Source organism: Octopus sinensis, linkage group LG8 (genome assembly GCF_006345805.1).
Source record: "Octopus sinensis linkage group LG8, ASM634580v1, whole genome shotgun sequence".
Classification (NCBI taxonomy): Eukaryota; Metazoa; Mollusca; class Cephalopoda; order Octopoda; family Octopodidae; genus Octopus; species Octopus sinensis.
In genome coordinates this window covers 10,553,214-10,567,836 of record NC_043004.1, presented here as the reverse complement: position 1 = coordinate 10,567,836, position 14,623 = coordinate 10,553,214, and the positions used below count along the sequence as shown (strand labels likewise).

Genomic DNA, 14,623 nt, shown 5'->3' with positions numbered 1-14,623 from the left:
AGAAAGAAGGGGAGGAAGAGGTTGATGAAACATCAAGAGGAGTCGAAGAACGAGTATAACGGAGAGGATTTCCGATGCTAAATCTTATTCCCTGATGCAACGAGGTGATATCGTCGTCCTTCCAAGTATTGCATTCCATTTACAATATTACTTCGCGATTGGATACAACTCTCATACAAACATGCACACATACAGATCGGTTAATCGGTAGATCAATAGACAGACAAATACCGACATATATGCTAATACCTGCCCCCTCCTCTCTCTCTTTCTCTCTCTCTCTCTCTATACAATATGTTTCACGATATCTGTGACGTACTCTCTGTATAAAGGCGAACACGTGACCATGTAAATAGAATTATTTCAAGATACACGATGAAATGAATATACACTGTATGTACGATATATACATACCAAATACGCATGTAAATATATGTACACAAACACATATGTATATATATATATATATATATATATTATATATATATATATTATATATATATATATATATATTATGCGTGTATGTATGAATTTAATGATACCAACACGCACATAGAAACATAGAACATACAGATTTCTACGTATGCGTGTGTATGAATGTGCTTAACAGAGAGACAGGGCATTTCATAAGCGCTAATATGTGTATTTATGCGTTTATAGTGCCACACTGATGATAGGGAGTTAGAATCCATTAATAAATGTTTCGTCACACACAAGACACAGATAGCATGCGCACGCACACACACCACACACACACACACACACACACACACCACACACACACACACACACACACACATACACACACACACACTAACACACACAGACATATACAGGCAAACTAGTTATATGTGTCTGCACACGAGATTTTATGCGCGTTTGTGCGCGTGAAGGTGCGTATATACGTGCGTGCTCCGTCTGTGTGTATGTGTGTGTGTGTGTGTGTGTGTGTGCGTGTGTAACTTGGTACGAATTTAATAACTGATTAACAGTTGTCTCACAAACGCATGCTCGCTCCCAATTTTATATGCATACGTGTGTGTGTATGTGTGTGTGTGCGCGCTGTATGTGTGTGTGTTTGCGTGTGAACATCTATATGCATATATATATGTGTATGCATATATATATATATATATATATATATATATATATATATATTAGTGTATAATGTATGTATGTATGCACGTATGTATGTATGTATGTATATATTTACATATAAAGGAGTATGGCGGAGGTGAGCGGATTCGAGATTAAGCATCCATTTATATTATTAATTGTTACGGGAATTCATGAAATCTTCATAATGAAAAGGTAAGAGTAATTGCTCTGCAAACAGATATACACTCACACACACACTCCGACACGCACACATGCACCAACAGTTGTACTGCCTTCTTCGTATTCTAACAGTAAAAAGAAACGTCCTTGTCTTTTGCGTGGGAAACCATACAGAAATTTTAATGCAGGGCTGGAACATAATTAACATACGCTATTGTTAGAAATTTATGACGGCCGCTCCATACAATGAGCTATACTCTGGTGAGACATTTGTATCACTAATCAATGTATGCAATGTTGTAGAGGATGACAACCGTGCAACGAACGCATTCTCGGTACCTGTACGTATATATATATATATATATATATATATATATGTGCATGAATGAATTATCTTTTGTTTACAGTTAACATGGAAAATTTAATAAACAGTTATCAGGATAGCAAAATTCACGCAAAGAACAAGGATGTAGCGACCTATTTAATGGTAGAAACTCAAGGTTAATGTGCAGTAATTTGTATAGTATAAGTAAATTAATGGAGTAGAACGCAGGTGTTATTCAAATTCTTTTACTTGCGACATATGTTTCGAAGATAGTATTGGTTTTATTCCAAAGGAATAAACGGTGTAAAATAGTGTAATCTTCTCATAAGGAAAGAAAGAGAACCTATCTCATCAACAAGACATTATAACAATTTTGATGACTGCATAAATGATAAACAAAACGCTATTAAGTATTTTTTTTTTAAATCGTTAATAGATCTGACGTCAAAGGCAGAACCTAGGAAGAGAAGGGGTAAAGATATAATAAGTAGAGAACAAATAAAGAGGGATATATTAGTTGAAAAAATGTTCAAAGGCTTGGAAGTAGATTTCTCTATTAAAGTAAAGTGCAAGGTGAACTAAATCTTCAAACTATACAGACTGGTATAAATCATTTATATGAGCTAAAGGTATGTTTCTGCCAGTGCTTACATTTGTAAGATCGCTCTATAACTCTTCCATATTCTCTTCTTAGAGAAGAGAATATGGAAGAGTTCAGAGTTGCAAATGTTACAAAACCCTTTGCCCTTGTCATTAGGGAAAGAGATGGACAGGATGAACCAATCTAACTTAAAATCCTTATTGTTGTCTTTAAGATACCAAGCCAATGCTAGACCACTGGTGTGAAATCGATGTTAATTAAAATTGATATCTAATTTCTCACCCTCAGTTTAAATTTAAATTTAAATTAATACGTTCTCTAACCGGCAAAGGCCACTGCAGTAAAGTATTTTCTGCAGAATAATTTTTTCCGGTAATTTAGCGCGCCAAAACGAGGACATTTGAAATAGTAACCACGAGTGTAAAGGGTAGAACTGTTTACAAATCTGACTGTGTGCGGACGTCCTAGTATGCAGTCCTGCAAATTATATTCATCCTGGACGGTCACACCGATGATGAACGGACATTTACGTAAGTAAAATTACGTAATATGTTAATAGTGAAACATGTATGTGAATAAACCATACTTTTTTTTATTTTTCTTTTGTCTTGCTCTATTACGTTTTGGTTGTTTTACTAAATTTTTCTTGAGAACATTTCTTAGTGGTAAGACCATAGCGGATCTATTTCTAGCATATCGGTTTCCATCTAATATGTATATATATATATATATATATATATATTACACACACACACACACACACATACACATTACCTGATACAAATATACATATTCACATACATTCGTGTGCTTGCAGATTTTTGTGTTGTATAAACGCTTGCAGGAACGAAATGAGAGCCTTCAACGTACAGCAGAAGATAAATATTAAAATTTGCAGTCCGTGAATGATAATAGATGATATATACTGAATAATCCATAAAAAAAATTAATATCAGCCAATTACTGAAGCACCAATTTGTATTTTACAGTTCGTCGTTTACATTCTGGTTTTGTGATATAGTAAAGGACATATCTCCTAATGTATTATATTGGAATGAACTCTGTCCGTGTATTTAAAGGTGGCGTATGTGGATTTGTAATGTGTGTCTAAGTTTAGTAGGATTTAGAATAGTTTGTTGAATTTGTAATTGATCTATATACTTAATAAATTGATAATATATTGGAAGCAGTGCATGTATAGTTAAACATGTAAAGTAGGTACTTATAATATTGGAAGGAAGGTGGGGGAAAGATTTAAATTAAATTGTTATATAGTAGAGATTATGAAATGTAAAGGATTTGAAAGTATCAATGAATTTGATATTATATTTTGTAGTGATTTACCGGAAGACTTCATGCTATAAATAGCAGAGATTCTAGTGATTGGTTTTCGGTTCAAACAAAGAAAGTATATGGAAAGAGTTTAATTACCTCCGCTAAATAGCTATGCATGGATCCATTAAATCAATTGTTGATATAATCTTCCCGCGAATCTATACGTATTCATGAAATGTCGAGAAAGGGTTAGGATCTGATCTGATCTGATGTTGAGAAACTCTACAGAGTTATTAATGTCATCTACAATGTCAGTCGTATAATATAAAATAATACAGGTGGCATTGGTATAGATATTATTATGCGTTATAGAATATACCATCTCATAGGTTGCTTTGATATCATTTGACAGCACGGAGATTTGTACCCACGTTGCTTTACTCAGCTTAGGTACACAAAATAAGAAACTCATTACAATAATTATGAGGTTATATTAGAAATGATTGATCGGCTCTCTCTCTCTCTCTCTCTCTCTCTCTCTCTCTCTCAACTCGTCAATAGATACACTTGGTAAGGACCTTCTAATGAGGGTCTGAAATTTTAGCATAAGCCTTATATATTTCTTAGATCTTTACCTTCATCCTAACAACCAATGACAACCATATCACGTTGAGGGCCACATCACGTTGAAAGCACCGGTTTTCGGCCGATCAGCGAAGTTAAACAACGTCGAGCCTAGTTAGTACTTACATGGGTGACCGCTTGAGAAATCTAGGTGCTGCAAGCGTCACACATATATAGGCGTAGGAGTGGTTGTGTGGTAGTAGCTTGCTTACCAACCACATTGCTCCGGGTTCAGTCACACTGCATGGCACTTTGGACAAGTGCCTTCTACTATAGCCTCGGGCCGACCAAAGCCTTGTGAGTGGATTTGGTGGACGGAAACTGAAAGAAGCCCGTCGTATATATGTATATGTATATGTATAAAGATATAACTTTGTCAATTTTGCAATTTGAGAAGAAATTGAAAATTTTACTGATTGTCAAAACTCAAGTTAATTCTAATTAAATTTAATTTAGATATTGAAATATTAAGACTGATAAGTAGCTTGCTTACCAACCACATGGTTCCGGGTTCAGTCCCACTGCGTGGGACCTTGGGCAAGTGTCTTCTACAATAGCCATAGGCCGACTAAAGCCTTGTGAGTGGATTTGGTAGACGGAAACTGAAATAAGCCCATCCTATATATATATATGTGTGTGTGTGTGTGTGTGTGTGGTGTGTGTGTGTGTGTGTGTGTGTGTGTGTTTGTTTGTGTGTCTGTGTTTTCTCCCCAACATCGCTTGACAACCGATACAGGTGTGTTTACGACACCGTAACTTAGCGGTTCGGCAAAACAGGCCGACAGAATAAGTACTAGGCTTACAAAGGATAAGTCCTGGGGTCGATTCGCTCGACTAAAGGTGGTGCTCCAGCATGGCCACAGTCAAATGACTGAAACAAGTAAAATAGTAAAAGAATAACCATATATTAAATGAAGTGAAAATTTTGCACTGCAGAGAGAACAATAAATATACACGATAAACAATAAAAGGATAACGAATAAAAGGAATACCTTCGAATTATTAAATTAGTTTTTATATTTCGATTTTATAAACCCTTTTACAAAACCTTTAAGGAACAGGGAAAGAACATATATTCATTCAGCGCCCAATCTCATGGCATGTCGAATAACCTCAACGTAGTTCTCAAGGAGATTCAACGTGACACAGAACGTGACATGACCGGCCCGTTGAAATACAGGTACAACTCATTTTTGCCAGCTGAGTGGACTGAAGCTACGAGAAATAAAGTATCTTGCTCAAGCGCAGAGGGAGTCGCCGGAAATCGAACTCATGACCTTGACATCGTGAGCCAAACACTCTAACCACTAAGCCACGCGCCTTAAATCAACAGATTACTTATATGATATTACTGATATTACGTTTCGCTCTGTGATTTTTAAACATGATACACATGTGTGGAGGTCTTTCATTTTGGAGATGTAGGATCCGAATCTTGCTTCCGATGTAACACCCTTTGTTTTGGAGCATGGTATACAGCATAGGCAAGGCGGCGAGCTGGTAGAAACGTTAGCAAGTTGACATGCATGCATGTATGTATGTATGTATGTATGTATGTATTATGTATGTATGTATGTATGTATGTATGTATGTATGTATGTATGTTTGTATATATATGTATGGATGTATGTATGTACAGATTTGTATGTTTTATATATGTATTATGCATACAGTTGCATATCTAGAGATGCTTGTATATATTTAAATGATAACTGGAAATGTATGTATCTATGTATCTATGTATCTATGTATACGTAGGCACATACGTATGTTCGTTTATACACATCTGTGCGCAAGTGTGTTAATTTTTTCCCATATTTTTATCCTTTAATACGCTCGTATATAGAACATACACATATATTTATGTGTCTGTGTGTGCATGTATGTATGTATGTATGTATGTATGTATGTATGTATGTAGTATGTATGTATGAATGTATGAATGTATGTATGTATGTATGTATGTATGTATGGACGTAAGTATGTATGTATGTATGAATGTATGCATGTATGTATGTATGTATGTATGTATGTATGTATGTATGTGTATACAGAGAGAGAGAGAGAGAGAGAGAGAGAGGCGGGATTAGCAGAGAGAATACGTAAAGAAAATAAATTTATGGGTTACACACAGTAAGTCAAATATTCGTGTGTGTCTATGTGTCTGAGTTTTGTGTCTTTTTAAATCTCATTCCCCTCAAAACAGCACAGTTCCTCCTATTTGTACGTAACCTTTACATAAACACTGCTATGTTGACATTGCGACATATACAATTGCGATTTCCTAAACGAGTCTCACCTACATTTTCTTCGGCTGACTGAATAAACAGTAACCTTTTTTTCTGTTTCATGAAACCCTGTCTCTTTATCACGTCACGTAAATCTAAATATGGCGATGATGTCTATTTTCCGTTTCACCTGTGAATATTTGTAAAAAGAAAACAAATAAGGTATTGGGTGGGAGAGTGCCTTTAGATAGTCGGTGGAGAAGCCATTCGGTAAGCCAAGCATTCTATTTGTTATTTACATTACGCTATATGCCCACTACGCCATATCGGCCCACGGGCATATGGCGTAGTGGTTAAGACCGCGAGCTAATAAACCCCAAGATTCCAAGTACGACTCCAAGCAGTGACCTGAACAAAAACAACAATAATAATAATAGGGTGGTGGCGACCCCTGTTGTACTTTTTCGCCACAACTTTCTCTCACTCTCTCTTCCTGTTTCTTAAGTAACGCTGCCATGGACTGGCGTCCTGTTCAGCTGGGGGGAACACATACGCTTGAAAAGGGCGAAAGAATATTATTATTATTATTATAAAATCGAAAAATATCTTAGGGATGAGAACCCAGGTTTGAAATTTCCCCAAGACACCTCAGGAAGGCTGGAGGGTATATCAGCCGAAACGTTATGTTAACAACAAACAAGATGAGAACAAATATCTGTCGAATGTAAATAATGTACATAATTCCTCATCTCTTAAATATAGAACTGTATCTTTCTATTTGTACTTTGGTTTCGGTTCCTGTCTTTGAATTTTGTATGTAACCGAGATTAAATCTTACATTCCACCGTTCCAGGCCCGATAGCTAATCTATCGGTTTAATACTTAGGTAGATTACTGTCTCCTTCTCTCCCTCTCATTCTCTCCTTCCGATTCTTCTATACGCTCATGATATGGCTTACACTGAAAAGCGGCGAATAAGCAGAATCGTTAACAAGCTGGGGAAAATACTTAGCAACATTTCGTCCGTCTTCATGTTCTGTTTTCAAATGCCGTCGGGGTCGACTTTGACTTTCATCCTTTTGGGGGGGGGGTCGATAAAATACGTACCAGTTGAACACTGGGGTCGATGTAATCGAGTTAGTTACTCCCCCGAAAATGCCAACCTTGTGCCAAAAATTGAAGCCAATATAGGTTACGTTAAGCCAGGGAAATGGGGGCGCGTGGTTACTAGTTAGTGAGTTGAACTCATGATCATAGAATTGTGGTTTCAATACCTAGAGTGGGCAATACTTTGTGTTCTTGAGCAAAATATTTCATTTCCCGTTGCACCAGTCTACTCAGCTGGCAAAAATGAAGACTCCTGTGACAGACTGTCCCGTCCAGGTGAGAGAATATATACATGACTTGGGAGGGACCTTTCTCTTCTCTTTTATTTACATGGTTAAAGAATCAGGGGGAACAACTCATAGGCTATTTTTTGAGGGTACTACAGTCAATACTCATCCAGGTTATTGCGAAAGATCACTCTAAGAAATCAGAAAATATGGCATTTGCTGATCAACTGATGCGATCTCTTTTACTCTTTTACTCTTTTACTTGTTTCAGTCATTTTACTGCAGCCTTTAGTCGAGCAAATCGACGCCACGACTTATTCTTTGTAAGCCTGGTACTTATTCTATCGGTCTTTTTTGCCGAACCGCTAAGTTACGGGGACGTAAACAAACCAGCATCGGTTGTCAAGCGATGTTGGTGGGGGGATGGCAAACATAGACACACAAACACACAAACACATATATATATACGTATACATATATACGACGGGATTCTTTCAGTTTCCGTCAACCAATTCCACTCTCAAGGCTTGCCCAAGGTTCCACGCAGTGGGGCTGAAGCCGGAACCATGTGGTTGGTAAGCAAGGTACTTACCACACAGCCACTCCTGTTAAGCGGACGAGTACAAGTTTTCACCAGTGTAATGCGAAGATATGGTTCTGGTTTTAGCTGCAATTAAGAGGAAATTCGACTCTTATCTAATGCGTGCAGCATTCATTCATATAGACACTAAGGATTGAAACTATTCCTTACATATATTTGAAATAAGATAGCACAAAATTAAGAATCCTTCGGAGACATCTCTACCCTCATCCATCCAAAAAATGTAACTACGGCGAGTTTTTGAAGTCCCAAACGATGAAACACTGGAAATCAAAGACTTTTCGAAAGTCAAACGTATAATTAGATCCAGTTTCTTAAGTTTATGAAAGTCACAAAGTGACGAGGATCGTTTTCTGCCTCCGTATTTATTTCTTGTGAGTTTACGCGGCGTGCTGACATAAACGTTAGCACGCTGGGCGAAATGCTTAGCAGTATTTCGTCCGTCTTTACGTTCTGGGCTCAAATTCCGTCGAGATCGACTTTGCCTTTCATTCTTTCGGGGTCGATAAATTAAGTACCATTTGCGTACTGGGGATTGATCTAATTAACGGGGCCCTTCCCCAAAATTTCAGGCCTTATACCTTTTGCAGAAACGATTTATTTCTTGTGAGGGAGAAGGCATGGCTGTGCGGTTAAGAATCCCCGCTTCCCCAGCAAATGGTTTCGAGTTCAGACCCAATGTGCCGCAACTTGGGCAAGTATCTTCTGCTATAACTCCGGCCCTGTGAGAGAATTGGTATGGAATTCCGCCGTATATGTGTGTGTGCGTGTGTGTATGTTTGTATGCATGTGTATGTCTGCATACACATACATGTGTATGTATGTATGTGTATATATATATATATACACATATATATATATATACATACATATATGTATGTATGTGTGTGTGTCTGAGCGTGTGTATACGGTGTTGGTTTGTTTGCATCCTGGTAAACTTGTGGTCTCGAAAGAGACCGATAGAATAAATACTGGGATCAATTTGTTCAACTAAGAAGAAAACTTCTCAAGGCGATGCCCCTGCATGGCCGCAGACCACTAACTGAAACAAATAACAAGTAATAGATATAAGAAAGGTAAACCACTGCTGGCTATCACTTCTAAATTTCCCAGCGCCTTAAAAATAAAAGACAGCTTTCTTAACGTAGCCAGGATTAGAATGTTCCTAATTAAATGTTGAATCAGCCTGGGGTTAAACAACAAAAGAATTACATTAACTTAGCGTCGAGGTGAGAAACTCGCCGCCGTTGTGCCAAACTTAATTTCAGCCACTTCTTCATTAATTAGTCTCCATGTCTCCCTTGTCAAGATGTGAAAAGACAAAAAAAAAACTAATACATGACAGTGATGTGGTTTTCTCCATCAATTATATCTCGCATTAAGCATTGGGCGATGCAGCAATTAAAAGTTTTATTTGTCTGAATTACTTATGTCATACAACAATAATTGCTTACATTTCAAAGATGGCAGTCTGCTAGTAGCAGGCATTATATTTCAGTAATTTTTTTTCTCTTTTTTGTTTGGCTTCTTTCTTTCTTTCTTTATTTTTTTGTCTCATTGTCAACAGAAAAGTTTTTCTTTTAATACACATCGGCTTTAGGAAGCCACTTCTGTCTAATACTGTCAACTCTACAGACTGACTCATTCCTTCCAGAAATGAGGAAAAAACTATACATATAATTGCATCTGAAGCAATACAATACATTCACTAGTCGAACAATTCTTCCTATAACTCGTATGACATCTGCGACGTAGAGCCGATATATTAAATCCATGTTTTCGTTATTATCTGAAGCCGTTATTATAGTGGCGCGGTGGTGCGGTGGCGCCGTGGAGTTTCCTTCCAGGTCAAAATTCTTCAAGTAAATCTCACCTGCAGCTAAGCACTCGATTTATTTGTAGAAATTATTTAACAAAACGCTTGTATTACATGAAGCCAAGATACAAGGCGGTGAGCTGGCATAAACGTTAGCACGCCGGGTGAAATGCTTAGCAGTATTTCGTCTGTCCTTACGTTCTGAGTTCAAATTCCACCGAGGTCGACTTTGCCTTTCATCCTTTCGGGGTCGATAAATTAAGTACCAGTTACGCACTGGGGTCGATGTAATCGACTTAATCCCTTTGTCTGTCCTTGTTTGTCTCCTCTATGTTTAGCCCCTTGTGGGAATAAAGAAATAAGATACAACAGGAACGGGTTTATGTAAACGCTAACTAAAGTATTATATTAGAAAGGAAGTCTTGTTGGATTTTGACAGTCACTTTGAGGGTAATTTTTCAATACTTACAGTAAAATTAGCATCACTTTTGCAATTTATTTTTGTACCACAATAGTTAAATTCGTATCGAATTCAACTCGCTGAAAAAGAGTTCAGCTCACACCTGTATCATACACTGTATGCTGCAAAAATTCAAAAGGGACTCTACAGCAATAGAAGCGGTAAGAAATATTCATTTTGTTTACAGAAATAAAGCTTTCAGTGTTCGGACATGCCAATGTTAGTTTGGCCATTCTCGCTCGGCAACATATTCTCTCGTAGATTCCCTTCGATCTGGAGGACCAAGTTCCGAGCTTTTGAAAATCGTAGTCGAATAAGATCCAAAGCGAATTTCACTAGAATTAATTAGCAAAATATTTCAATTCAAGACATACAATGATCATAAAACACTTTCATGAACTGAGAAAAGTGGCTTAATTGGTCAGAGGGTCCTTCATTAATCGACTGCTTCTCAATTTAATCAAAGTGTTGACCACCCACCCCCTCCGTTTGTCATTGAAGAGTAGTCTTACTATCGAAACTTTCCTGGGTAGAATCATCACAGCTGGCAAAAGGCAGGCTCTCTATGATCATAGCCAGCGAAAAAGACGATGTTAGTAGCAAATGGAAAGGGAGAATATATCCTTAAACCAGGACTACAACTAAAAATACTTTTGCTCTGTGTTTCTTGCGAGAGAAAAATGTCGTCGACCAGAAATGTTCAACTAAAATGAAACAGTAACAACTGAAATGCATTGCCATCAATTTGAACTGCACAAAAATTGACTGAAAAAGCGCAAACATTTGTTAAACTTAAAGGAGATGTTGCTGTTACGCGATGATGCAAGACCACTTATCACCGAAGTCACTCAAGAAAAGATTTTGTCAGTAAATATGAAAGATTTGCCTCAACCTCCTTACTCTTTTGATCTTGCTCCACCTGACTCTTTTACTCTTTTACTTGTTTCAGTTATTTGACTGCGGCCATGCTGGAGCACCGCCTTTAGTCGAGCAAATCGACCCCAGGACTTATTCTTTTAGAAGCCTAGTACTTATTCTATCGGTCCATCTTGCCGAACCGCTAAGTTACGGGGACGCAAACACACCAGCATCGGTTGTCAAGCGATGTTGGGTGTACAAACACAGACACACAAGCACATATATATATACATATATACGACGGGCTTCTTTCAGTTTCCGTCTACCAAACCCACTCACAAGGCGTTGGTCAGCCTGAGACTATAGTAGAAGACACTAGCCCAAGGTGCCACGCAGTGGGACTGAAGCCGGAACCATGTGGTTGGTAAGCAAACTACTTATCACACAGCCACTTCTGTGCCTGCTGTGTACTATTTTGATACATTTGGCTGTTATTTTAGTAGCTTGGATCGTAGTTTAATTGCCTGTATTCTGCGGCAAAGCGCGTCCAAAGTTAAGTATTATTTTTTTAAAACTACTTGAAGAAGATATCTAAGCACCATGTAATATCATAATGGAAAAAAAAAAAACGATTTCCATTATCAATTAACAGAAAACTTTAATGTTTGTTTTTTAGAAAATAACTTCCAACTATCTGTGCAATTATGCAAAATTGACAAGCTCCAAATAGAAACCCATCAAACTGCTTTAGGTAACCACTTCACAAGACTATTGCATTATCATTCAAGCTTAATTTCATTTTTTCCTAGGTGTGGAGAAGAAACTGACAAAGCCCATGACCTTTGCCGACTTGGTAAGAATGTCTCCATAAGTGCTCTTCATCTGTAATTGTATGTTGAACATGCGCGAAGGCCATGTGCAGGACGGGAATATAAGTAAACCGATATTCTGAGGAGGAATCACTGTGAGGTCTTGTTCGAATACGGAGTGTGGACACAAAAGTGATGAGAGGCTGAGCAGCGAGTAAATGGAAAGACCGTGTGTAGTTAGCATAAGGCCTGCCAGCTTTGAGCAGCAAAAGCCATATAATCGAACGGTAGTACAAGCAGAAACAAGAGACACCGCACCTATGATCCAGAAGTTAGTGCATGCTTGTTGATGAATTTGTGTCATTCGGGGGCATGCTTGTTGGTGAGATTGTATCATTCGGGTGCATGCTTGTCAGCGATTTATGTCATTCGGGTGCATGTTTCTTGGTGCCTTTATGCCATTCGGGAAACCACTTCTGTATGCGTTCTAGACTGTTTGTGCACAGCAGCAGCTGTCTCAGACGTGAGAGTTCAATTGCGGGCACCAAATGAGGTTTCAAAGAATCAAAAATTATTGAGAGGGGAAATATCTTCTGACCCTGAAAAGATGCGACAGTTCTTAAGAAGCTGTCATAGTTAAGCTAAGGAGTACTTTGGTCAGGGTAGATCCCCAGTGATATTAACAGTTACCACAATTATGAGGGCTCTTGATTAACTGGTGTGTGGCATGGTGTTGTCCTATTGACAGGAGTAACGTTTAAGTTTTCCTGCCGTTGAAAGGGACAAGATTGACATATCCCCACCGGAAAATACTTTAGCGCTCTCTGTTCATTAGAGATAGTGCGGCTTAAAGGAATGATGACTAGGTTGAAAGGGGCAATGCATAGATGGGTAACATTAAAGGGGAAGATGAAGGACGCTGTCATCTTTATGAGAGTGAGTGTTGTTGGACAGAGTAAGCCGTTTATATATGGAAGAAAGTTGGAGCAAAACCGAATCCCGAGACACGCCACAATATGGAACAGAAAGATCACGCGCAGCAATAGTGCAACCTGACCGAAAGCTACCAACCCAAGAGATGAGCGACGATAGTGCCTATTGGCAAGCAGTTTCGATAGAAAATTTGTATGACAGACATGAATGAAAGCTTTGCTGAAACCGACAATATTGCTTTCACCAGCTTCTCCACAGGAAGCATGAGCCAACTATTCCATATTCTGGCGTGTGTCAGGATTCGATTTTGTCCTGACTTTCTTCTATAAATCAATCCCTCCAGCAACACTTACCAGCGAGTATAGCTTTCTGGAAACCATATTTAAAGAGTCAGAGGAAATGGTCGTTAATGGTTGTGTCGATTATCTTCGAAATATTAGACGTGGTTGCACTAAGGTGGTAATTGGAAGGATTAGAGTGGTACCAGCATGTTTTCAAAGATCAGGGTAAACCTATTTAGAGGGGAAAAGACTGAAGTGTTTGTAGATTTTAGGTGCTAGATTTGACACATAATGTTTGAGGGTACTGGAAGTGATTCTGTCAGTATGTGTGGCATAGCTGGCTTCAACTGACCTAAAGATGCTTAAGCACTTGACCTGTGTTTATGCAGAGTATTCGAGTATTTCATTGATTAATTTTAAATGGTTAAATCATAGTGACATTTTCAAGTAACCTTCATGTGGACCAATAAAGGGAATAAATCCCTACATAGCCGCGCATCATGCTAGAAACAGCAGCCGAATTCCTTTCAAATATCATATCTCATATAAAAAGAAGTAGTTCATTTCATTGGAGGACTGCTTGGGCAGGTGATGGCGTTGGGCTTACAACAACAAACCTCACATAAAAGAACTGAATATAATAGCAGTTGAGATTTTCTCTCTAAAAACCCGATAGCTGTACAGCCGCTATCTAAAAAAAAAGCGGGGGTACATTAACTAATGTAATCTTGAAAAAGAGAAAAGTTGGTCATGGAGTGTCATCCTCTCATATAGAACCATAATCAATATGAAGGCCCTTGCAAGCTAAAGCCTTTTTCCGCATGATGGAAAATTTTGTCCATTTTCAAGAGAAATCGCTACTAGTTACTATTGAAACATTTAAAAAGTCAAATGTCAGTTTACCTGGAAAGAAAACATGCAGTTGTTAAGAAGTGTTGAAATTAACGCTTGCAAGACCTCCCAGTTCCAGTTTTACTCCTTGATACTCAGCCGGACTTTGTAAAAATGTTGCATCACATATCCGCTCGACTAGAGTCGATTTGGAACAACCTCAAAAAGTCAGAAATAATATCTATAATGCCTTTGTTTCAAAATTAGTCAGAAGAGTAGGGGCAGTACCCGTGACAATTGCAGCAAAATTCATTATATAATGTATTTAATTGTGCATGATACTCTCGTATAAAACGATCCCTCGTGCAT

At 38.0% G+C, this 14,623-nt stretch overlaps 1 pseudogene; it reads left to right on the top strand.

Moving 5' to 3' along the window:
- The first annotated feature begins 4,147 nt into the window (after positions 1–4,147).
- Positions 4,148–4,266, top strand: LOC115215315 (annotated as a pseudogene).
- Positions 4,267–14,623: the final 10,357 nt, after the last annotated feature.